Below are 27317 nucleotides of genomic sequence, written 5' to 3'. Positions count from 1 at the left end.
CTATCATCTGGGACAGAGTAGGTGGAGGGTCTAAGGGGAGACTGAGAATAATTCTACGACAGGTCTCATTGGCATTTCTTTGAGCCATCTCTTTGATCAGCTCTGCCTGCACCACGGGATCTGGTACTTGGTGTTCCACCTGTGTCCTCAGACGATCAACAAACTGCAAGAAATTCTCTGTTGCAAATTGTTTAACATTGATATGACTTCCTTTCCCTTCCAATGATGGTAGCTGATAAAACATTTTCTCTGCAACACTGCTAATCCTAAGTAAAATTGGTTTGGATAACACTTGAGTTTGTTTTTCGGGGCAAGCCCAGGCACCTTCACCACACAGATGGTCAAATGTAATATCATTATTCTCAGTGTCCTTAGCCATATTAGGGTTTTGCTGAATCTCCTGTAAAATTGTTCTTAAAGCTCTTTTCCACATATTGTCCCACAGATCATACTCTGAGGGAGATAACAGACATCTGAATAAGTCCTTAATATCACTAGGAACCATTTCATTAGAATCAAATGTGGCTCTAAACATACCTTTAAAGATGGGAGAGTCCCTCCCAAACTCACGCTGTACTTTGCACAGCTCTTTCTTATCTTGGTAGGAGATTGGCTGGTATTGCCTGGAACCTTGCCTTCAACCAACATATGTAACAGGAGCAACAGAGAAAATGTGTTCATCTGCATTTGCCAAGGGTCTGGAAACTGCTGCCGGTCTCTCAGTGCCTGGGGACACTGGGGTTACAGCATTTGCAGTCCCTTGGGGGTTGGGAAGAGGAGGCATACTCTGTCCGTGCTGGCTGGGCAGCCCAGGCTGTCGCCCTCCCCCTGCTGTGAGGCAATCACACCCCCCGCCGTGGCTGTGAGGGGAGGGGGGCCCGTCCCCCTCCGTGCTGCCGGGGCAGCCGGGAGAGAGGCAGGGGGAGGAGGGGTGGGGTGGGGCTGCCAGAGGCCAGAAGGGGTTGGCACAGGGGTAGGGGGCAGGGGCGGGGGCGGGGGCAGAGGGAGGGGGTAGGGGGGAGAAGGGGTTGTGGGAGGAAGGTCGGAGCACATGGCAGCCGCCATTGTTATCAGCCACGTGGAGGGATACCCCCAGGGGCTCTGCAGCCTGGCAGAAGCCCCTGGCTGCCGCTGCACTCCCACCGAGATCAGTCGGAGAGAAACTGTCTGTGTTAGAGGGATCCCGGGACAAAAGTAAACCTGGATATAAAGGTGGATCAGAGGGAGGAGGACATGGGGGAAGTTTTTGCTCCTGGCTAGGTTTGCTTAATTCTAGAAGATGTTTACGAGCTTGTAAAAATATGGGAATAAATACAGAAGCAGCGTGATCATTATCTTGTACTTTGTCTGTAATCACAGTACCCACGTGGTCCCAAAAAGAAACAGTATCAATCTGTAACAATTCAGCTTCAGTAAATTCCTGTTCTAACCAGCGAACAAATTTTTCTGCAGCCTTTTGGAAATTTTAACATTAATTAAAAGGTCTTGAAGTTGTTTTAATACACTCTTTTGAGGAGCAGATAGCTGTATGCCCATAATTCGATATTACTGAAAGCTATTTGCTCACAATCCAGCCTCCAGCTGCTACAGTCAGCTGTATGTAACTCCTGTGTCTCCTATAACCAGAGGGAACAGGCAGGGAAAGCTCCGGGGCTGCGGTCACGTGTCCGCGCCGTTTCTCCAGCCCCGGTGGCACCGGGGGGTCCCCGCAGCCTTGCTTGGCCGATGGGATACGTGCCCGGGCCGGGGTTTCCCCAAAAACCAGGGCTCATTGTGCGGAGCCGCTCCACGGGCCGGTGGGCCGCGGCAATCGGAAACGGAAGAAAAAAAAAGAAAAAAAAATCCCGGCCGCTGGGTCCTAAAGTCACCCGCTGCTACTTGCAAAGGTAAAATTACTCCCTCCCAGTTTGTGGTACCAACCAAACGGAGGTCTTTACCTGGTCCGTGGTAGCATATGCTGAGTCAGGAGCAACTGAAGGTCCTGTCTTTAGCTCACTCGTGACTGGGCAAAATCACAAGCTACGAGCTTATCCCTACCCACCTTTAGCAACAAAATGTGGCCAAAGGGGCTAGGGTAATTGAACTTCCCAAAAAGCTTCTGAGACCCTGGAAAGGTCCCCAGCTCCTCATGGGTTTCTACAAATTATTTCAACCCATTTGGGTGCCAACTGTAGAATAAACCTCCTTTATTCCCTTTAAGGAATCCAAGCTAGCTCAGTCCTTCTCAGGCCTAGGAGGATTATCTCAAGAGACAGGAAAAGGATTCAAAAGAGGCTCTCACCCTTTTGCTGCAGCGATGTTTATTTCTAGGTGGTGTCCAAGGAGAGAGAGAGATCCCAGGGGGACAGGGCCTTTTCTCAGGATTTCTGAGGGAGGGGCAAGCTGGCACACAGCCAATGGGGTCAGAAAGGGAAGGAAGGGTCAGACTACAGGACAGGAGTTCCAGGGGTCCCTGGGTGGGGAAGAAACCATTTTCCCAGGGGAATGTAACAGGACAAATCTTTTATGCCTAATCTTTTGGTCACAAATTATGGTAATGTCAGGTGCTAGTACAGTAAGCCTCCCCAAGCTACATGGTGTGTTGGCTGCGGAACTTATTGAGGTCTTCTACCTGTTGAAACACAAACTGTTGGGGGTTAGATTTGCCTCTTTTTCACTTAGAGAATTTTTTCCCATAAGTTGCTAAGAAACATTAACGACAGCGCTTAACCAGAACAAAGGGAATAGTCAAAGGACATGGCAGCACAAGGCTACACCTATTGTTTTGAGTCTGGGGGAGCTTCCCTCAGAGGGGAGAGATAACACTAGCTTTGGGAAAGGTAAAAGAGCTGGGGGGGGCAGTTGCTCACTCTTGCTCTCGGCATCGAGGAGGACAGTCAAGCTGCTGCTCGCTGCAGCAGGAAGAGTTCACAGCCATCACTCTGCCTCGTCCTGGGTGTTAGGAACAAAAGGGAAAAAAAAAAAAAGAAAAAAACAACAAACTAAAGACAACCCACCCCACAACTGACCCTCTCCTGGCTAGAGTAACCCCCCCACACCCCAGTCAGTCTGAGTAGGGAGAGCTGCCCTGAAGGAAAGTTGCCTGGCAACTTTTCCCTACCTAACTGAAATGTGAAAAGAAGCTGCCCACACCTAGATAGCTCTATTGTCCTTTGTAACTACCTCATCCAGCAAGAGTAACCTCGGCTACGACCAGGACAAATGCATATGCATGTGTATATGCAAATAAAACCACCCTGGTGGATCCTGGGAGGGTTTTTAGAGAAACTGCACCCCAAGACAAGAAGCTAGAGGTGTCAGAGGAGAATTAGATCATGCCCTGGCCGAGCACGAAGTGGATGCACCCCCTGACCTGGTTTGAAGATTCACCATAACCTATGAGGCGTTCGGATGGAATGGGAACCAGCCAGCTGAAGCAACTTAGGCAGAGAATGGGAAGCTCTCAAAGCTTTTCCCTGAGGGCAAAGAGCTGACTGCCATTGCTCTGCCTTCTGATGGTTGACCAGAGAGAACTCCCAGCTGCTTCTATGGGAACAAGAACTCAGCGTCCCCTGGGACAGCACCTGTTCCTTCAGACGGTGGCAGCAGCAGCATAGAAAACTCCGATCAGACTCTGCAATCCTGCTGATGACTTCCATAATGAGTTGATCACTTTAATAAAGAGCTGAATATTAATAAAGGCATATGCCCTGTTTTTTTCACTGGGAAATCTACCATCATCTGCTCATGTACCCACGAATCCTGAGCTCGCCTTCTCCAGCCCTCCCTGCACCGCCGCTGTTTCTTCAGAGCTTTGAGGTTTTTCCTGCTACTCTGTAGCCCTGCACTTCCCAGCTCTGCCGGGACACCCCTGCCGCTCCAGCTACCAGCGCAGAGCTCATCTCATCCACCAGCCTGGGACTTTCCACCCTTCCAGCTTGGCCTCTCAGAGTCTTACAGGGGCACCGAGATCAAAATGCCCTGGGCTTTTTGTGAAAGAAAGCCCTCAAGGTTCCTGGTTCTGTTTATTATTAATGCTGTAGTTGTTGTTTGTTTGTTTGTTTTGTCTTATATACTAGTAAAGAACTGTTATTCCTATACCCATACCTCTGCTTGAAAGCCCCTTTAATTTTCTAAATTAGAATAATTTGGAGGGAGGGGATTCAAATTCTCCATCTCTAGGGAGGTCCTGCCCCCCTTCCTAGCAGATACCTGTCTTTCAAACAAAGACGCAAGCATAACCTTTCTCCCAAGTGATTAATAGAAAAGGTCTTAAAATTTGAAAATTAACAAAATAAGGATGCTGTCTTTGGAAAAGAATAAAAATTAAAATTTTAAGCAACATATATAGTTGTAGTAGAGAAATCTTTCCTGGTGAGGGAAAATAAGCGTGCTCTAGCTCTGATAATAAGCTGATCCATCATTTCTGATTGTGTTGTTATGGTTTTCTCCAGCTGATGGGGCAGGAAAACCCATTCTAAAATCAACAAAGTCAGATGTCTCAGGGTCCCACTGAAAAATCAAAGCATGGAGTTCCCCAAAATAGCTAAAAGAAATTATAAATTTGGATTTATTCTGTGTGCTTGATGGGTTTGAATGGCTTGGGAGACTTTTCCGAAAGCATTCCTTGTTTCATCTGTCAGCTGCCTAGGTGAATTTTTAGCTTTTGCTAACAATACCTGCAACATACCTGTAAAATAAGGCTAAAGAAGCCAATAATCTTAAAAGGATCTAAATTTTGTCCTAGGAATTGCTAGCTAAACACTTGCTGGCACATTATAGTCTTTTGCATGAGGACCCTAAAAAAAAATACACAACTTAGAGTAATAAAATTTGAGACAATACTAAACAAAATAGTTTTAACACACAAAATCAAAATTTCAATTTCATAGGTTTGTTACCCCAAGAAGTACATATTGGTGATTGATTGAGAGATGGGAAGACTGATTTGGTGATCAGAATTCGATTTTACTCAGGTTTTTCAAAAGCTTATATACTATTTCAGACAGGTTAATAATTTCTACTACAATAATCAGGTTGAAAATCACAGAAAACTCATGCATTTTACAATAATTCTTTGCTTGCAGAAGTTGATTGAATCTTCTCTCTTCCCTTAAGCAGGTTTAATCCCATCCTCTGTAATCTTTACAGGTCTGTTCCTGCCATGGCATCTTGGTTATCAAACCAACTATGCTAATCAAGTCTGTTTGACTCTCTGTCTTGTGTATTCCACATCTCCCCCTCCTGTATCAACCAAGAACACTCCTTTGATGGCTTTATTAATTAATCTCTGTACACATTGAAGCAAGCAAGGTATTATAACTAATACAATTATTATTAAAATCATTACATGCATTCTTATCCTAAGAAAATCTTTTAGCCAAGGTGTCAAACCCCAGTCACTAAACAGGTTATCTAGCTAAGATCCAGATTCTACCTTTAAACACACTGTAAAATATAAGGAATAATTATAACAATACATAATATAATGCCTAATACATATAAGCTTATTTTAACTAAATTTTTAATCTATTTATGGAGTCTCTAGTTTCTCAGGAGTTTATTCAACTATTCAAATCTATTATGTTTGCAGGTTTTTTACACCTTTCAGGGCTGAGGCTTCACAATTCTTGCAACATAAACTGAATCTGTTACTAGATTAAAAGGAACAGAAAAATTTTGAAAAGCTCTGGCAACAGTATCAAGTTAAATAATTTGAGGGGATTTCTCAAATGTGGATACATCTGATCTTTAGGCACTAGAAAAAGTCTCTTTATACTGTTACTGATTTATGAGTGACCAGAACCATCTGTGAATACTGTTAAGGCTTGAAGTGGAACCTTACTTCTCTGATTTTTCTATTAATTGAAATAAAGGTGTTAAAAGCTCATGTTTTGGAGGATGTATTGAGATTTGTCTGCTGAATTCAGCAAAGGCTATTTGAATAGCTTCAGATTCTTGAAATATCTAATTCAAATAAAGGTGATAAGAGGCAGCAAAACAATGGAAAATTTCACTCTTGCAAGAGAAGTTAGTCTCTGTCAGGCTTTAACAATTAGTTGGGCTATCATTTCATGTTGGGTACTGATGGCTTTGGTCACTTGGTGAGGTAAAAAAAATCAATGATAAGCACAGGGTCTGGTGCTTTGGAGTCTCATAGAAATATCAAAGCATGGGGCTGTTTTGCTAGATGCAAAAATATTAAAAGGAAAGGCAGTTTAGGTGCTCAGTGTGCAGCTTGCCAGTTTACCAAGCTCTGCAGTACATGTTGAACTTGTAAATTAAGTCGTTTAGGTGATAAAAGGTTTGAATCTCTCTTTAGCAGTTCAAACAAAGGACTTAGTTCTGCATTCAGGATTTCTAATAGGGAGCTTGCCCCTAAAAAAATTTTGTACATCATGTAAAATTTTGATTTTAGTTAAAATTTGCAAAGGTTGTGCCGAAATAGAATGCATTCTTATGTACTAGTCTAGATATTTCTATGGGGATCTCCTTTGAAATAAAAATCAAACTGGTTATCACAATCTTTGTCCAAAGCATCTAAGTTTAACAGGCTATATCTAAGCACTAGAAACAATTCTCAGTAAATATCATGATAGTCAGGAAATCATGATATATTCTTATTCTCAGTGTCGGAGTCTAGAACATCCCTCTGGCCACCCTGGAGGGTTTGGAGACCGGACAGGGGGGTCTGGAATCTGTACAAGGGGGTCAACCAGCCTCACACAGAGCCCAGGAGGACACTGCCTCTGATCCCTGGCCATGGGAGTGAATGCCCACATTGTATGAAGAATCACAAGCTGAGAGAATTCAAAATAAGTAGTATTTCATTTATCATAGAATGTAAATGTAGAATCTAGGATTTTTAGTATATGGGGCTGAAGAGACAAGATGGAGGAATTGGGGAGTGGCCCCTGTGCTCCTTGTTCTTGCTCTCATCCCCCATCTTTTGCTGAGTTGGATTTTAGAGATTGGTTTAGAGTAGAAACGACATGTTAGCATAGGTAGTAGGCATTGGTAAAATTTTGTAAATAAAAAGTACGTTTTAGACGGTGGTTGGGTCAGGGGTACTGTACATAAGGTGCGGGGCTCTCTGATCCGCCCCAGTCCGCCGCATGTCCTGCTCTGCTGGGGATGCCTTGCAGAGCTGAGAAAGAACTAAGGTAATGTACCCTGCCAGGGAGGCCTGGCAGAGCTGAGAAAGAACTAAGATAATGTACCCTGCCAGGGAGGCCTGGCAGAGCTGAGAAAGAACTGAGAGATAATGAAGAATAAACAACCTTGGAAACATGCACTGGCGGGCTCAGCTTGTCGTCTCTGGCTCCAGGGTGAAACACTTAGGGCAAAGAGAAGATGAAAAACCTTATTACCTCGGGGAACAGCAACCCCGAGGAGAATCTCAGGGAACAGCAACCCTGAGAATCTCTCAAGTGGGCTTATCTCTTCCCGTAGCCACCCTCCTTTCTGTTGTAAATCATGGTCCTTTTCCAAGTTCTTAATCCTTTTTACTTTATTTCCAAACCTGGGTGACTGCTACCGTATTCCTCCTAAAACGTGGCCGAACTTATACCATTGATACATCATATTACATGAACATGGATGCTTATACATTTATATTGCACGAACACGAATTACATCATATATTACGTGGGGATAAAAACATCTTCCCAGCAGGCCTCATAATTGCTTGTGAATCACTCTAATGTCTCGGGCTGAGAGGTGCTAAGTATAAATCATGTAATTATTTCAAGCATATTTCATCAAGTTAAAAGAAACTACTCCTGTCTCTGCTTTAAAAAACCCACACTTTTACTGGATAAGAGCCTAACAACCAGCTTCTCCCAGGAGAAAAGGGAAAGTGTACACTGACAGCTATTCAAGAGGCAAGTTACAAATGCCCAGATCAATTAATGGCAAAGAACACATCATCTCCAGAGAAAGGTTATTTACCTCGGGTGAACCAGAGGAACCTCGAGCTCACTGGCTGAGACAGAGGGGCTGACACTGGTCCCCTCCTGCTCAGTTGCCCTCACCCTGTGCTAGTGATGGAGAAGACAGGTCTCATCTCCTATTGTTACGATTCGGGATGGCAAAATAATGATACGAGTCTCCGAGCCTTCATTGGAGGGCATATAGCAAAAGTTTATTAGAAACACACTCTTTTTTATACAGCACTTCAATACAATGAATATGATTGGTTATTTAGAACAACACCCCTTGACCGTTATTTCCAAGTAAATAAAAAATTAGAAAAACACCAGGTGTCAGAAGTGGGATATCTACAAGGATTGTTTGTATTCCTCCTTATGATTTTCCAGGCCAGAAAGAGAAAGTCGTTTATTTGGCTTCCCCACAGTCTCAAGCTAATGCCTGAAGCTTGAAAATCTATTTTCTGACCACTGTCAGTTCCCACATCTCCCTCCTCCATTCCATTCCATGCCAGGGCTGGGCTGTGCAGCAGCACAGGGTGCGTGTTCCCAGGGAGCTGTTGGTGCCCTACAATTGCCCATGCCATGGTAAATCCCTGCATCCCATTCCACCTCCAGAGCTTCAAGAAGACAATCCTTTCCCCAACGGTGCCAGCCTGGCCAGGAGATCCAGCTGTGGGCACAGCTGCTGGCATGCCCTCCTGCTGGTGGGTTGGCTGCAGGCAGGCACCGGCACTGGTACCAAGAGGCAGGTGAGCGGCAGCCTCGGACAACTGTGCAGTCCAGGGCAGCTGCCAGACCTCTGTTTCCCACTGTGCCCATTTATTAGCACAGCCAGTGAGTGGCTTTTAGCCATGCTCAGGAGAGGAAAGGGAGAAATAGTGTTTCCCTGGCTGGGATGGCACTGTGCAGCCCTGCGGGAGCCTGGGACAGATGTCCCTGTGCCTTCAGGCAAAGTCTCAGCCTGGGGCAAGGCAGCCTTTCGGCACCCTTGAACAGGGCCTGGCTCTCTGGCAAAAGGAAGGGTCACCAGTGCCATTGGAAACTGGCCAAGAGAATGAGCAGGTGGATGGTGCCAAACTCAGGCTGGAACAGACATGTAAAATGAGCCCTACTGTTCCTCGAGAGCTGAGTGGACACAACCAGGGATGGGCAGCCCCCGCACACTGCCATTACACCACTGGAGCTGTTCCAGAAGCAGGACTCCAGCATGCACCCCGGATGCCCCAATGCATCATCTGGTGCCTGTAATTCACTGATGCAGGAAAATCTGACACTCCCCAGCCCAAATCTGCAGGATGTCATGGCAAGGTGTGCCTCTGGATTTTGTCAGAGGCTGTGGGTAGCTCTTAAACCTGAGGCAAGGAAACTGGTGCTGTGAACTCCTGGTTGTTGTCTCTGTTCATGGGGATAAATATAGACCTTCCTGCTCCTCTCACTACCCCTTTCACCGCAAAAGAGATTTCACAATCATTAACCCCGGTTCCGCTGTGACTGACAAGCAAACGTGTACTGACACTTCTCGCCATCAGAAACCCCAGCGATTGGTTAATGTTTATTAACAGCTACACAATCTCCTGGAGGAAGAGCCTGGCTTCCTCATTGTGCTGTGTGGAAACCTGAGACCCTGGGAGGTAGGATATTAGGAAGATGGTAATTGAGTAAGTCCTGTTGGTTCAAGACCTTAAACTTATAAGGTCAAGCCCCTTCCCTTTAACCAAGATTGGACACCTGCCCAGGTAAAACCCTATAAAATGCCAGGTTAACCATGCCCCCTGGTCTTTGGATACTGCCTGCGGTCTGATGCATTAAATCATATCTCTGAGCTATCCATCGTAGCCATCTCATTTATTAGCCGCATGCAACCCAGCCGAACCGGGATTGGGGTCGTGGGGATTACCTCCCCTCACAACACGTGGTGTCCTCTGAACAAGGACCCCTCACACTGAGAAGACCTGCAGAGTTCTTGGTTTTGGCTGGGTTAGCAAACTGAGTAGGACCTCTCTGCTGTGGATTAAACTCGTTGGGCCTGATGTGAATGCGAGCGGCATTCAGAGGAAGCCCAGCCATCTCGGACTCCTGTGGGAAGTCAGGTGAGCAGAGAGAGAGAGGGAAGACCCCATCAACCTTACCCTAGCTGGGCAGGCTCTCCTGCTCAATCCCCCCAGTTTTCTGGGATACAAGATGGGACAGAAACTTTCCAATTTAGAATGGGATGTACATAGACGCTTTAAAAAACTTTTAACAGACCATGGGATGGAGTTCAAGAAACGGGATCTAAAAACCCTACTGAAATGGGAATTGCAAAATTTTCTGTCCGCTGTAAATCTGAGCAGTGTCCTTTCAGCTCCTGTGAGACTAAGCTTGGCCTATCATATTTTTTCCTTGGATTTTTGGGATCAGTGAGGGTGAAGTTATATGATTTAACCACCAGGAGAGACTCGATTGCCCCCCATTAGCTGCCTACTTTTCGGGTGATCCTGATGCGTGGAAAGACTAAAACTCAGAGGCAGAGCGAGTTTTAAAGTAGGTATGTGGTTTATTCAGTGCTGGGCGCGATGTGAGATAATTCTCAAAGGCATGCGCGCCCCTCGCTCACTCGCGTTTTCTTTTATCCTCTGGAATGTTACATATGTAGCGAGTTTCACAATACTCTCATGCATATTCATCCTTTGGCTCCCCCCCTCTCTGCTTTGTATGCTAATTAGCTCATCAGTCTTTTGCGCCTGCACAGTTGTCTCTGGTGGTCTTCTTAGGGGTCTCAGGGATGAAGGAAGGAGTCTTCCTCTCAAGATGAACTTTTGACCCTGCCGCCTTGCACATGCTCACTGGTTCTCTGGTCATAGTTCAAGCTGTAAGGTCAGTTTTATCTGTCCCTGGGGGTGCAAGGCGCCTGTTATCTTAGTATCTTTGGTTCACTTGCATTCTTGTCTCCTGCTTTGGTAAGCATTCTCCTTCTTATCAGGCATCCTTGCATTCTTACATACTTCTGTTTCTCTACTTCTAAGGGCAGCAATACATCATCTGAATGCCTACTCTTTTAATGAACATTTACTAATTTCTATGATTAATATCCTCTAATTTCCAATATCATGTTTCAGTCCTAGAAGCCCTAAAAGCCAAAGAAAAGCAGTGGCAACTGCAGTCTCACACCACCCAGCCCGAGGGAACTGGGATTGCATCCCCTGTGCCAAGTGCCTGCTCCCCTCCACCTAGGACTGCTATTAACTCTCTTATTCCTAGGAAGACTAGCAGGCGAAACCCGTCACATACACAGGAATCTAGCTTATCAGCTACTCCTGTCCCCTCCTGTCCCTCCTGTCCCCTTCCTTCTAGTCTGTTATAAATGCTAATACAATATTCCTATTAAATAATTTTGATTTATTAATCAAAAGATCGAATTACAGAATTTCGGTAAACTCACCAACAGCGGAGATACTTGACAGTCTTTTTCCCGGGAAAATGCCAAGGGTGAACCTCGAGACACAGAACCTGGCCGTCTGCTGCCTCCCCCTAGGTTCACAAATTTTCCCGGTTCGGGGCTTGGTTTTTATACACTTTATTCTGCCCTTGGCAATATTTCCTCATTCTCTCCTTTGTGTCCCAGCTAGCTATTCCAGTCTAAGGGTGTCTCCGGCTAGGCTGAAAAGAGTTCTTTCTCTCAGTTCATATGTTAATGTCCAGTTTCTATAGATCCTTATGGCTGATGAATGGTCGAGATATGGATGATGATGCTTGATGCCCGGTGGGGGTGTAGTCTGGTGCTATTGATGGTTCTGCCGCCTTATCTTGATGGGTCTCCTCCCGGTGCTCAAGGAGACTGCCGGTTTTCCTGTAAACCTTTTGTCTATTTCTGAATGTGAGTTTTTGGGGTGGTGCCTGCCTTTTCATAATTTGGTTTAACAAAATGTTACAGGGTGTCCTGAAACTTATATTTTCATACAACACACATATATACAGTTTTATAGTTTTCAATAAATTTCATTAACCATAAGAACATGAATTAACATACTACATTTTTCACATAGTCCCTCAGATTTTCCTGGAATAGAACACAAAACAGAGATTGCTTCCCTGCACGGGAGAAGCTATATCAGTTTATCCACTGTTTCATCTTCCATCCCACCGGTCTTACCGGGCTCACAAGATGGCACTGGCCCTATTGTCTCTGACCCCCGGTACCCCTTCTCCCCTTCCCCCTCCCCTTCCTCCCCCCCAGCTCCTCTGACTACTCCTCTCCCTCCTGCCTATTATCTTGCAAATGAGGCTGCCCCTGCCTCCCAGCCCGAACCTGCTAAACCAGTTTGATTGTCTCAAATTTCCCCACCCCCCTTCCTTCCCCCTGGGGCATAGAGCGCTGGGCCTGTTCCCACTGCCGCACTGCCCCTGCCTGCCGCTTCTGCCCTGCCGCCAAGTGCCTGCCTCCTCCCTCTCGGGGCGGGCTCCGCAGGCCTCAGCTCCGGCCAGAATCCTACATGAGCTGTGCCACTGCCCCCACACTAGCTCCCCGAATGGCAGCCACGGGCCCCTGGAAACGCCCGCTGACTCCCAATACGGCAGCTGCTTGCTGCACTCGTAGTAACAAAGGCGCGGTGTTTCCACCCTCCCTCTCTTCCTCGGAATAGGACTCAAACCTTTTGGGTTCCAGTAACTCTGTAGACCCATAGGATAAGATCTGGGCTGGTGCGGTTCAAGAAGGGGATTGGGAAATTGCTTCTAAAATTGCAGCTTTCCCTGTGCTATACAGACGAGGGGGAGCGAGCCCTAGATGGGAACCCCTTACACACGGGGAAGTAAATTATGGCAGAAATTCTTTTTCTAATTAGAGCTACTTTCACAGCTCATGTACTAACCCCTCGTGATTAAAAACATATTATGACAATACTGTTGTCACCTACAGAGTATACTTTATGGGAACAGGGTTGGAAAAGGCTTTTAAATCAATTTATGACCAGTTACACCACGGATCAGGCATGGGCTATACTAACACTATAACACCTGCTGGGGGAAGACGCACATATTCAACCAGATGACCAGGCTGTCCATCTACCCAGGCCAGTGCTTGATGATATTAAAAATGCTGCAAGAAAAGCACTGATTCAAGTGTCTGATGGTAACACATCTGTACAGAATTTTGTAGAAATAAAACAAGGCCCAAATGAGCCATATATGAAATTCATTGACCGCCTTAAGCTCACTATTGAGATATAAATTTTAGAAGAGAAAGCTAAAGATGAATTAGTGCTAAAACTAGGCATGTCAAATGCAAATCCTGAATGCAAGAAAGTGTTACCTGCCCTTCCCACTGATCTAGAGCCAACTCTAATGAAAATGATAGAGGCTTGTAACTGCACTAGGACCTCCGAACACTCAGCTGTCCTACAGGTTCAGACATTGGGACAGGGAGTGGCAAATGCTTTTAGCAGCCTTGCAGATTATACACCAAAAACCACTGCAACAGCAAAGTCCTAGCCCTGCCACACAAACTATCCTCCAAAAATTACTTTAACAATTTAGTGCATGCCACCTTCACTGATTATATATAACCACCTCATGATTTAAAAGTGAAGAAACGAAAACTAGAAGTTCTCCCTAGAAAAAGAAATAATCCAGTAGTGGAGAAGACAGCAATGTCTCTGAGACTCAGTAATTCTGACTCTATTTTTGCAAAACAACACTGTTAAATACTGTTCCTTTTATGCCTGCTGTAGACTGTTTTTCACTGCATTTGTTTTTAGGTGAAATGGTTATTTTGCCAAAAACCCTTTTGTTTATATATGTGTAGATATGTATGTATACATATATGGTATACATGCATGTGCATACACCCTTTAAAAATATGCCTTATCTTATTTCCTTCTACAATGCCTAATTATACAGGTTTCACCCTGTTACAGCATTCTAATAACACTCCTAGATCTTTCTCTCACTAGTTTTAGACAAAGCAAGACTTGCACTTTCCAACAAGACATAATAGCAAGACAATAGTAAAAGCACAACTATGTTTAGAGTACAGTCTCTGCAACTATGCAGTGTGAAAAACGAGGTTCACCTTCCTGGTAAAATTTAAAAAGGTTTAATGAAAAGACAATTAGGAGACAGAAAGCAAAGGGTTAATATGGTTAACCCGGGTGATTTGGCATTCAGGCAAGTGCCCACCTGCTATTTCAGAGACATTCTTTAAATACCCTTTCTATTTGTCTTGGTTTGAAAAGACAGGTATCTGTCAGGGAAAACTGAAGTTTCCCTTGGAATGGAGAATTTAAAACTCCCCGTCTCCAAATTATTACAATTTTGCAATTAGGAGCTTTCAGGCAAAATTACTGGAATAGGAGTAACAGTTCTTTGCTAAGAATATTAAAAATGCAAATGCAGTAATACAAAAAAAAAAAAAAAAACCGAAACAAAAAACCCACAAGCAAGCAAACAAACAAAAGTCCTAGAAAACCCTGACGGAGTCAGGAATACCACCTGAAACCCTGTCGTCCAGGGTGTTGGAAGCTGTCCAAATGAGTCCTCCTGGAATGACAGATGTGGTTCTGTTGGAGTAGAGATGATCCTGTAGTGGCGGTGAGATGAGTCTGGTCTTCCTCTGAGAATCCAGTGGAAAAGTGGATGATCTGGGGTCCCTGTGTCCCCATTTTATCTGGGTAGGGAATGGTTGGCTCCTCCCCACTGGGTGGAGCATCTCACAATGGGATGATGTAATGTGTCATGTCATTGGTGAGCTTTAATGGCCCATTAACAGAAAATATCCCCCAGAGGGTGGACAAAGTTGATGAAAGAGATAAGAAACATTGCTCCACCTGGTTTTAACAGATGGTCTATTATCAGAAGGCATCCACCCTCCTCCCCCCTGGAGTTACAAGAGATAAAGAAAAAAGAAACCATCCCCCAATTGCTTTCTACAGATGAAATGGAATACACCTTTTTTTTGTTTGGTTACATGTCTTGGGTTGAGAAATGTAACCAAAAATGTCTGTTCTATTTTCATCTGTTGAAGTCAGTTGGGAGATATTGTTCCTTATCTCTTGTAACTCTAGGGGTGGAAAGAGGGCAGATGCTTTCTGTTAATGGGACACCTGATAACACCAGATATGGCAGTGCCTTCTTATCTCTTCCACCACCCATCCTCCTCAGAGGGATAATCCCTGTGAATGGGCCATTTAAGGTCTCTCACATGACTGATAACATTACTTCATTCCATTGTGAGATGCCCCACCCAGTGGGAGGAGCCAAAGCATTTCCACCAGGATAAAAACAGCAATCCCAAACACCAAGATGGCCTGTTTCCACTGGATTCCCAGAGGAGGACTGGACCCTTTTCTTGAGGATCATCTCTACTTCAACGGAGCCACAACTGTCACTCTGGGAGGACTTACTTCGGGCTGCTTCCAACACCCTGACCAACAGGGTGTCAGGTTTGCATTTTGACTCTGTCAGTGGTCCTTTGTACTTTTGCATTTGTCTTATTTTATTTTTATCTTTCTTGTTGTTTGTTCTCTCTCTATTAAATTGTTTTTCTGACTTGGAGTCTCACTGGTTTTGCTTTCAAACCAGTATATTACATAACCCAGGACACTATTGCATTAGTCTGTTGCATATGCATGAAGTATTATGCATATTCATCTTTTTCCTAGAACAGTTTAGCATAGCCATTCCTTGGGTCCACCTTTTTAGAGCATGCGTGTTTCTTGGCTGTGTCTTCATTATCACTTCCATTTTGGGCTGTGGTCCACACTTTCTTCAGATGACAGGTGCTGATAGTTTAGCATATCAATAGCAAGGTCTTCTTCACATGTTCATTGGTTGTTATCCCAACCAAACAGACAGTTCAATTGCAAGCATAACTATTCACTATGACTAACCAAAACCATGAAATCGATATCTTTACAGCAGAGTTAACATTGTACATATAACATTCATTTTAATATTTGCGAAAAGCTAATACTATAATACGTATCTATAACATGCAGTTTGAGCTCTGCTTGCTGTTTCTAGATTTTAGTCAAGTATCTGTGTATCTAAAAGTAAAACAACAATGCCTAAACACAATATTCCATATGTGTGAGTTGCATGTAGAGATACATACCAATGTTCAATGGCTCAAACACAAGCAAATCATCTGATACAAAAAAGCATCAAAGTATAGCTTCTTTTATAGCTATTTTGTGTGAGTTTCTAAGGATGCTTTCAGTTTTCAAAATTGTGTTGTTTTCTGTGGAATTGCATTTTATGGAAATGGTATGCTCTGGCTGGCTCACCCCTGGAAAGTGTATGGTTTATCCCAAGTCTGTAACCTCCCTGCAGTATCGTATATCTGTAACTCTATTAGCTGAAGAATGTTACCGCGCCTACTTTGAACCTCTGTGTTAAGAGTGCAAACGGAGAGGGCTCGCCCTTTTTGCCCCTCTTTGCCCGGGAGGTCTCCGGAGGCTCCCCTTCCCTCTCTCCCCTTCCCTTCCCCCTCTCCCTCAGGGACCATGCTGCCTTCCCGGGGTAATACTCCGAATAAACCCTCACCTCATCAGCACCTCACCAGCATCTAGTCTCTTTACCTGCCAGCATGTGAACACCCACAACCCTAAAGCCCAGGGGGCTCCCAGGGAACCTTCCCCGGGGACCCCCCTTAAATCAAAACCACAACAGTTTTCAACATTTTGTGTTATTTTCTAACAGCCTGACTGTGCCTCCTTTTTTATAAGGTTAGTTGTAAGATCCAAGTAATTTTGTCTTCTTGAGAATGATGAGTCTTTAAAGCCATCGAAAACCAGAAATGTAAAAGCCTCTAACAGCCTTACTAAAAGGATGTGCAGCACTTGTGTAACTAAATACAGTTTTGTTTCTCTATGTGCTTGTGGAATACACAAGACAGAGAGTCAAACAGACTTGATTAGCATAGCTGGTTTGATAACCAAGATGCCATGGCAGGAACAAACAGAACTGTGAAAATTACAGAGGATGGGATTAAACCTGCTTAAGGGAAGAGAGAAAATTCAATCAACTTCTGCAAGCAAAGAATTATTGTAAAATGCATGAGTTTTCTGTGTGATTTTTAACCTGATTATTGTAGTAGAAATTATTAACCTGTCTGAAATAGTATATAAGCTTTTGAAAAACCTGAGTAAAATCGAATTCTGATCACCGAATCAGTCTTCCCATCTCTCAGTCAATTGCCAAGAACTGATGCTCCATGTGAGGAGAGAGGGACCGGCTACCTGACAGCAATTGGTGATGCCCCTGGAACTGATCGTGATGGTGAGAGAACCGTGTTTGTGCCCACAATCACCTCTATGCTGCGATGTGACAGGTGAGCCAGGGGAACTCAAGGTATGGGACGGGACGTGTCCTACGAGAGAGATCTTAATGAAACCATGCTACGCTTGCTGAGCAAGCATAGATCCCCCATCCTTAAGCAAGACCTTAAGTTGCTCCTACGATGGGTGTCACGCATGTTCCCTGATACCACCCCTTCCTCTATTTTTACTCTCCACTACTGGGACAAAGTCCGTGTAAAACTCTATGACCTGGCTACACTGCCTGGCCACAAGCCAGAGCTACTCTTGCTCCCCTCCAGGAAGGCGGTCATAGATGTGATTAAAAAACGGGGGGAACAAAGCAGCCTGCGAGGCTACCGCGGAGACAGCCCCGGCAGCTGTGCTAGACTGAAACTGGCCCAAGTCCTGCTCCCTCTCCCTGACGAATGCCAGGGATAGAGCCCAGCCGCCACCTGCAGTCTCAGGGTTGTTGTTTCCCTGAGATTCTCCTTGGGGTTGCTGTTCCCCAAGGTAATAAGGGTTCCCCCAAGGTTGCTGTTCCCTGGGAGTTTCCCCTGGGTTGCTGTTCCCAGAGGTAATAAGGTTTTCAGTCTTCTCTTCGCCCTGGGTGTTTCACACCGAAGCCAGAGACGAAAAGTTGAGTCCAGTAGTTCGTGTTATCAAGCTGTTTATTCTTAATTATCTATCAGTTCTTGTCCAGCTTTGCAAGGCGTCCCCAGCAAAGCAAGACACCCGGCTGGACTGGGGCGGATCAGAGAGCCCCGCACCTTAAGTACGGTATCTTTGACCCAACCACTGTCTGAGACGTATTTTTTATTTACAAAATGTTACCAATACCTATTACCTATACTAACATGTCAGTTCTACTCTAAGCCAATCTCTAAAACCCAACTCAGCACAAGATGGGGGACGAGAGCAAGAACTAGGAGGACAGGGGCCACTCCCCAATTCCTCCATCTTGCCTCTTCAGCCCCATATACTAAGAATCCTAATTTCTATATTTATATTCTATAATAAACCATCCACTACTTATTCTAAATTCTTAGGATTCGTGATTCTTCCTGCATGTGTGTTCACTCCCATGGACAGGAATCAGAGTCAGTGTCCTCCTGGGATCTGTGTGGGTCTAACTGACCCCCCTGTTCAGATCCCAGACCCTCCTGTACAGTCTTCAAATCCTCCAGGTCGGCCAGAGGAATATCCTGGACTCCAACACTGCAGCCCTACCAGTATCCCACCAGCGACCCCAGAGCCGCCGAACACTAATCACTTATGAGGACACTAGCAGTGACAGAGAGCCTTTTGACCCCGGCCCTGAAAATGATCCGGACTTATTCCCTTCAAATATGCATAACAGTTGGTTACAGATAAAAAAGAAAGACCTTAAAGACAAAGAATTTGCCTTTATTCTGCTAATCAATGCGTCTTCAAGTTTCACCAAATGGCCAGCTTTTACAAAAAATCATTTCACAGCACGGGACAGCAACGAGTGCAGACACAAATCCTACAGCGGACGCAGCAGCTGTCACAGGGAAAAGAACAGGGCATATGCCTTTATTAATAGTCAGCTCTTTATTAAAGTGATCAGCTCTTTATTAAAGTCATCAGGATTGCAGAGTCCGACCAAAGTCCTTTACGCTGCTGTGGTGATCCAAAGGAGCAGGTGCTGCTGCAGGTCTTCACTCAGCTGCCCGCAGTAGATGCCAGGTCCTTGTCTCCACAGGAACAGCTAGAAGCCTCCACAGGAACAGCTAGAAGCTCTCTCCAGTCCACCGTCAGGAAGCAGAGTGGATGAGCAGCCTGCTGCAGGAGTGGGCGAGGTCAACTCCTTGCCCTCAGGGAAAAACTTCGAGAAGTTCCCCTTGTCTGTCTGATTTGCTTCAGCTGGCTGGTTCCCATTCCATCCGAACTCCTCATAGGTCATGGTGAATCTTCAAACCAGGTCAGGGGGTGCATCCACTTCGTGCTCGGCCAGGGCATGATCTAATTCTCCTCTGACGCCTCTAGCTTCTTGTTTTGGGGTCAGTTTCCCTAAAAAAATCCTCCCAGGAGCCACCAGGATGGTTTTATTTGCATATACACATGCATATGCATTTGTCCTGGTCGTAGCCGAGGTTACTCCTTCTGAATGAGGTAGTTATAAAGGACAATAGAGCTATCTGGGTGTGGGCAGCTTCTTTTCACATTTCAATTAGGTAGGGAAAAGTTGCCAGGCAACTTTCCTTCAGGGCAGTTCTTTCTACTCAGATTGGCTGGGGTGTGGGGGTTACTTTAGGCGGGAGAGGGTCAGTTTGTATTTATCTTTTTTTTTTCTTTTTTTTTTTTTTGTTCCTAACAAATCCCTCCTCTATTTCTTTGATCGGGCTGTAGCCCGCATCAACTTGCAGTCTCCTACTGAATATCCTTTCAGTAGACACTGCCCAAAAAAATTTAGGAATTCTCTAGGGGAATTGCCCAGCAGGAGACTGAGCAGATGTGGGAGGGGTGCTCTTAAACTTCGGTTTGGTGGGGTGTGGGTGGTGGTTTGTTTTTTTTTTTGTTTTGTTTTTTTTTTTTTTTTTTTTTTTTTTTTCAAGAATTAAGACACACTCGATAACAATTTAACTGGGTATTCTTCCGTTAACATTTTGACTAAAGAACTTCATGCTGATTGAACTATTACAAAATACTTAAATTCTTATGGTGGCATTTTAACTTGCAAACAGTTGTTACTACTTTACTGTGTATCAGTTTTTGGTGGGCTTTTGCTCACTTTGGTTTTCTTTTGAGAGTTAAATTTAGATCTCCTGGTTTCCTAATTGCTGTCCACGTATGGGAGGTGGTGGGTAGTACTGTGGGATGCGGCTCGGCATCAGGAGGTGGTACTGGTCCTTTTATTCTGGTAATATGAGTCCAGCCTTTTTCTTGGGTTCGCACTGCTGTGTGTGTGGTAAGTAGTACTTGGAAGGGGCCTTCAAATCTAAGGGTTAATGGGGTTGTATTCCAGGACTTGACTAATACCCAATCTCCGGGGTTGATGTTATGGGCGTTGGTGTCTAGAGGAGAGGTTTGAGGGAGATACCCTTTCTTTCTGAGTCTTTCTAGGGTTTTTCCTATGGTCTCTAAATATTTCCGAGTTGCTGCTTCCCCTTCTAGGTAGTCTGCTGTACTGTAAGGAGAGATTAGGAAAGGGAGCCCAAACATCATTTCATAAGGAGAGACTCCTATGTCAGACCATGGTCTTGTTCTGATTCGTAAGAGGGCGAGGGGTAAACACTTAAGCCAATTCATCTTTGTTTCCTCAATTAATTTGGTCAGCACATTTTTCAGGGTTTTATTCATTCTTTCTACTCTCCCCGAACTTTGTGGATGCCACGGGGTATGTAATCTCCACTTTATCCCCAGGGCTCTAGTTACTTGATTTAAAGTTTGGGCAACAAAATGAGGACCTCGGTCTGAGTCGATGTTATTGACTAGCCCGTATCGAGGTATGATATTTTCCAAAATGATCTTTGCCACTTCTTGCGCAGTTTCCCGTTTGGTTGGGAAAGCCTCTACCCAGTGAGTGAGATGATCTACTATCACCAGTAAGTGTTTGCACCCTTGCACCAAAGGCATTTCAGTGAAATCTACTTGTATATTTTGGAAAGGTCTCAGAGCAAGTCTTCTTCCCCCGGGTGTGGGTTTTCTCATTACTTTTTGATTAGTCTTCTGGCAAATTGCACACCCTTGGGTAACTGCTCTTGCTAGATTGTATACTCCAATACATAGATTTTCTCGTAAGAAGTGGTCACACAAACCTTGGGTCCCCCAGTGGGTTAATTCATGTAGTTCTATTAATACTCTTCGCGCTAGGGCTTTATTTAGGAATTTCCGCCCATCCCGGGTTAACCATTCTCCTTGTTCCCCTTGATGTAACTTTAGTTCTTTTATTGCTTCTATTTCCTTTTCACTAAATATTGGTTTTTCCTTCTCTCCTTCTCTGCTTGGTGTTGTCTCTATTCTACAAGTTTTTACTGGGTTTCCTGAGTCTAAAGCTGCTTCTTTAGCCACTTGGTCTGCTAGTCGGTTCCCTTTTTCTTCCAGAGTGTCTCCTTTCTGATGGCCCTTTATATGTACTACGGCTATTTCTGCGGGTTTTTGTAAAGATTCTAACACCAGCTTTATCAGTTCCTCATGTACTAGGTTTTACCCCTTTGAATTTAAGTAACCTCGCTCTTCCCAAATTTTTCCAAAGGTATGAATAATTCCGAATGCATATTGGGAGTCCGTGTAAATGGTCCCTCGTTCTCCCTCTAACAAGTCTAATCCTCTTTTCAGGGCATAGATTTCGCAGCTCTGAGCTGACCAATTTGAGGGCAATTTTCCTTTTTCTACTACTTTCATGTCTTCTCCATCTACTACAGCATACCCTGAAGCTCTTTTTCCTTCTATTACTCTCGAGGACCCATCTATAAAAAGGGATCTTCCATATGGCAGAGGTATATCCTCTAAATCTTCCCTCACCTTGGTTTGAAGACTTATTAATTCAACACAATCATGTTCCAGATCAGTCAAGGGTTCCCCACCGAGAAATTGTGCAGGGTTTAAACACTTGCAGGTGACTAATTCTAAATCCCCTGTATTCATTAAAATGATTTCATATTTCAGTATCCTAGAGTCGGTTAACCACTGCTGAGCCTTTTGACTTAGTATTGTTTTAAGATTGTGAGGGGTATGGACTCTTAGTTTCCCTTGTAGAGTCAACTTTTGAGCTTCTTCTATCATGACAGCTGTCGCTGCAATTGCTTGGAGGCATGTTGGCCACCCCCTGGCTACTGGATCTAATAGTTTTGAGAGGTAGACTACAGGCTTTTTGCAGTTTCCCCACTCCTGAGTTAATACCCCATATGCGATTCCCTCCTCTGTACTCACAAACAGGTCAAACTCTTTCCTGAGGTCAGGTAGGCTCAGGACAGGTGCTGAAGATAGCTTGTCCTTTAGAGCCTGTAATTGTTTTTCATCTTCTTCTGTCCATTGTACTCGCTCTGAATCTACCAATTTATTATAGAGGAATTTCACACTTTTGGTGTAGTGATCTAACCATAATTTACAATAACCGAACAGGCCTAGTAACTTTCTCACATCCCTTTTAGTCTTTGGAGCCGGGATAGAAAGAATACCTGAGATCCTCTCAGGACTTAGCTTTTTGTACCCTTCTCCAATTATGTGACCTAGATAAGTTACTTCTGTTTTCACAAATTGTAGTTTCTCTTGGGATACTTTAAGGCCTTGTTCCCCCAGGAAATTTAGGAGTCGAATACTAGTGACCCTAACTCGGTCTTGCTCCTTTCCAGATACTAACAGATCATCTACATACTGCAAGATTTGGACATCCTCCTCAGGAGTAAACTGCCTCAACAGCTCTTCTAATGCTTGCCCAAAGAGGTTTGGAGACTCTGTGAATCCCTGTGGGAGGCGTGTCCACCTTAGCTGTTGCTTCCTCTTTCTGTCAGGACTTTCCCACTCAAACGCGAACCAGTCGCGACACTCCTCTGCAAGCGGGCAAGCCCAGAAGGCATCTTTCAAGTCTATAATTGTAAACCAGGCATGCTCTCTCGGAATTTGGCTTAAGAGGGTATAGGGATTGGATACTACAGGGTGTCTGGTAATGGTCTTTTTGTTTACTTCCCTTAAGTCCTGGACCAATCTATACTTCCCTTCTGCCTTCTTTACAGCTAGTATAGGAGTATTGTGGGGGGACATGCATGGTTCTAGAATACCTTGCTCTAATAGTCGCTCGATCACTGGGACTAATCCTCTCCGGCCTTCAGAGGATATTGGATATTGCTTGACTCGGATAGGGGGTGTATCTTTTTTCATTTCTATTTTTATTGGTGGGATGTCTAAGTATCCACATTTGCCTTCCTCTGCCCATACCCTTGGGTCTATTTTTTCTATGTCTCCCTGAGTAAGCCTCATGATCTGAGCTACCATCCTCCCCTCCTTGGGGATGACTCCCACCCCCCGTTGAACCTGCAGGTCTCTTCCTAATAGGTTCCTGTCTACTTTTGGCAAATATATAAAGTCTGTCCAGCATTGTTTTGAATTCCCCTTAATTTCTACATTCTCGGCTACAGGTGCTTTAAATGGTATTCCTTCTGCTCCCAACACATCACAGACTTTCTTTCCAATGGTAACTCCTACTGGTAACACTTTCAAGCTGGACTTGTCAGCCCCAGTGTCAACCAGGAACTCTAACTCCTCATTTTGGGGACCCACTTCTAAGTTTACCCAGGGCTCTTCTTGATGATTTAGGTCCCCTAACCTATAGAGCCCCCGACACCCCTAGTCGTCTGCCCTTAAAACTTCTTCTAGGGCTTCTTGCTCTTTCTCTGTTGCTTCATCTAACTGAAACTTCTTACAGTTCCGTTTCAGATGCCCTACTTCACCGCAATAATAGCACTTTCTGTTGCTTTCGGGAACCTCGGGTTTCTTGGACTCCCTAAAGTTCTTATTTGCTCTATATGGTGGTGCTGGTTGATCTCCATTTCGTTCAGGTGGTGGTCTTAATGTGTCTCGTCTTGGTCTAGATGGCAGTGCCACTGCTCTCAGGCTTTCCCGGGCAACCGCGACCATAACCTTAGCTTTAGTCTTGGCTTTTTCTTCCTCTCTCCTTAAATATACCTTTAGGGCTTCTTTGAGTAACTCATTTATGTTCTTTTCTTGCCAGTCCTCCACTTTTTCTAATTTCCGTCTAATGTCGGGCCAGGATTTGGTGACAAACTGAACCTTTAAAAGGACTTGGCCTTCTGGGCTATCTGGATCTATATTTGAATATAACTGGAAATTTCGCTTTAGTCGATTAAGCCAGATTGCCGGTGTCTCATTCTTTTCCTGAGTACTGTCAAAGGCCAATTTTACATTGCTTCCTCTGGGGATAGATTCCTTGATTCCCCTTACCATCAGGGACCTATAGTCTCTCATACTTTGCCTTCCTTCTTCTTGGTTAGGATTCCAATTGGGGTCCATTAAGGGCATCTTGTGGTCCCCTGGGGGCCCCAACCTGTTTTCCCTTTCCCATATTTTCATTCCCGCCGTCCTGATCATCCGAAACTCTTCCAGAGAGAATAGAATGTTTAGAATAGAGTTCAGTTCACCCCAGGTATAAATATTTGGTCCCAGAAACTGGTCTACTTGGTTGGATATTCCTACGGGGTCCTCCACTAAGTTCCCTAGTTCTTTCTTAAAACCCTGGACCTCAGAAGCTGTCAAGGGTGCATTTACAAACCCAACCCCTCCAGCTACTCCACTCATGGGAACTTCTCTAAGGGGGTAAAGCCTCTCTGCCCTTGGTACTCTGGATCTGGTGTTACAATATGGCCCTTCTGAGACATCGTGTGGGGGAGCGGTAAGAGATGGTTGTTGGAGGTTAGGGGGCATGTGGGTCGAAGAGACAACGGAGTTTAGGGGAGGTGAAGGGGTGGGGGATAATACGGGTAAGGGATTTATTTGGGTTGCTTCTGGTGAAGCAAGGGGGAAAGGGGTCATGGATCCAGCAGAGGGGGCTGAGGGAGTAACTGGGGAAGTGGGAGGAAGGTCTGGGGGTAGGTAGTCGAGGGGGTCCCATGTTTTTTCCTTTTTTCTAATTCTCTCTTCTCTATTGTTCTCTTTGTTTTCTTCTCTCTCCCTTCGCAGTCTGTGTATCCTTACACTCTCATCACTTATGGAATTTTCTAGCCAACAAGTCGCATACAATAGTTGTTCTACGTCAGGGTTCTCCTGTGCTTTCAGATATTGGTTTAACTGAGTACACATCCACTGATCCTGAGTCCCATACCATGGCCATTCTCCTGGTAATTCTAGTTTCGGCCATAATTCTGTACTGTAATGTATCATCTTAACTTTATCCAAATTCTTTGTGGATTCCCAGGAATCCCATTGGCCTAACAGTTGTCCCAAGGGACTGTCAGGAGGAATCTTCTTCACTGTCTTTTTGGAAGGGTCTGCTTGTTTACTGTGATATCTTCCCATTTTCTTCTTAAAGAAAAAAAGAAGAAAGAAGAACTTTAATGGTGCCCCAATCCAAACTAGGATATTTTGATGGGCATTTTAGGCCTTAGAGTAGCCCCAACTTGTCTGACCTCCCACAGCTAATCACTCTGAACCTCTTCGCTAAACTTTAAATAGTCAAAGTCTAATTTCTTGACACCCCACTCTTGACACTTTTTCTTCTGTCCCTTTTAAAACTTTCTCTTGGCTATAACACGGAATACTATGACTCACACCCATTGTTTTCTGCTAAGGATATCTCTTACTTTTGACTTAAGTCTGAATTTCTTGCTAGGCTTTCTAGGCTTCAACCCCTGCTGATGCTGTTTGAACTCTTTAAGTTTACTAGGCTTAGGAGGCTTGAACTCCCTGCCAGGCTGAGGTCGAACGTCCTGCCGAGCCTCACACCTGAACTCCGGCCAAGCCCCCCTTGCCCCCTAGGCTTAGGAGACTCGAACTCCCTGCCGGGGTGAGGTCGAACGTCCTGCCGAGCCTCACACCCGAACTCCGGCCGAGTCCCCTTCGCCTCCCTTTCCTACAAGGCTTAGGAGGCTTGAACTCCCTGCCAGGGTGAGGTCGAACTTCCTGCCGAGCCTCACACCTGAACTCCGGCCAAGCCCCCCTTGCCCCCTAGGCTTAGGAGACTCGAACTCCCTGCCGGGGTGAGGTCGAACGTCCTGCCGAGCCTCACACCCGAACTCCGGCCGAGTCCCCTTCGCCTCCCTTTCCTACAAGGCTTAGGAGGCTTGAACTCCCTGCCAGGCTGAGGTCGAACGTCCTGCCGAGCCTCACACCTGAACTCCGGCCAAGCCCCCCTTGCCCCCTAGGCTTAGGAGACTCGAACTCCCTGCCGGGGTGAGGTCGAACGTCCTGCCGAGCCTCACACCCGAACTCCGGCCGAGTCCCCTTCGCCTCCCTTTTTGTTTATCTGGCTGCTCTTTTTGTTTGCCTTTTTTTTGCTCATAAATCTTGCTTTCCTTCTTGCTTGCCTGTCTGCTTTCTTGTCTGTTTCCTCACCTTTATGCCTGCTTTCCTGCTTGCTAATGATATCTTACTTGCTTGCCCAGATATGCTTAAACTCTCTTGGGGACAGCCCACCTGCCTCCTGGGACATCATGCCCTATCCTGCCAGGGACTTCCCACTTGCCCTATCAGGGATCTTCCTTGCCTGTCTGTCAGGGCATCCTGCCCTGCCCGAGACTTTCTACCTGCCCTGCCAGGGACTTTTTCTTACCTGCCTACTGGGGCATCTTGTTTTGCCATGCCGGGGACATTACCTTGCACCTGCTCTGCCAGGGATCTTTCCTCGTCTGCCTACTGGAGCATCTTGTCTTGTTATGCCAGGGACATTACCTTGCACCTGCTCTGCCGGGGATCATCCCTCGCCTGCCTGATGGGGCATCCTGCTGTGCCAGGGATCTTCTTTCACTTGCCTTCTGGAGCAGCCCTGCCAGGGACCTCCCACCTGCCCTGCTGGGGATCTCTTCTCATGTGCCTCCTGTGCATGCTCAAAGGGGCCCTCCCCCAGGAGGCGCCTCAGTCACTCTTCTATGCCATTCGCTTCCCGCCCGTTTTTGGCCGGCACCCTCTCGGGAGTCCGGAAACGCGATACTAGGGGGTCCACTCTCGCTCTGGGGGTCCGAGCTGCCGGCCCCCATCTCACTCAAGCACTCACTCACTCGCCTCCCATTTCCGCCACGGATTTATCTCACCTATCCGGCGTTCTTCTGTGTTGCTTGGTCCTACGCTGACCCCAGGGTCGATCCGGAGTTCCTCTGCGTAGCTTGGTCCCACGCTGATCCCAGGATCTGGGGTAGCCAGCGATTCCCACGGATCCCTCGAAGCCGATGATCGTCCTCTTCGGGGGTGGTCCTTTGTGGGCGTGGCTATCCCGGACGAGGCCCCAATTGAAAAGAACAGGGCATATGCCTTTATTAATAGTCAGCTCTTTATTAAAGTGATCAGCTCTTTATTAAAGTCATCAGGATTGCAGAGTCCGACCAAAGTCCTTTACGCTGCTGTGGTGATCCAAAGGAGCAGGTGCTGCTGCAGGTCTTCACTCAGCTGCCCGCAGTAGATGCCAGGTCCTTGTCTCCACAGGAACAGCTAGAAGCCTCCACAG

The sequence above is a fragment of the Prinia subflava genome (genome assembly GCF_021018805.1).
Source record: "Prinia subflava isolate CZ2003 ecotype Zambia chromosome W unlocalized genomic scaffold, Cam_Psub_1.2 scaffold_33_NEW, whole genome shotgun sequence".
Taxonomy (NCBI): Eukaryota; Metazoa; Chordata; class Aves; order Passeriformes; family Cisticolidae; genus Prinia; species Prinia subflava.
This window is presented reverse-complemented; position numbering follows the sequence as displayed.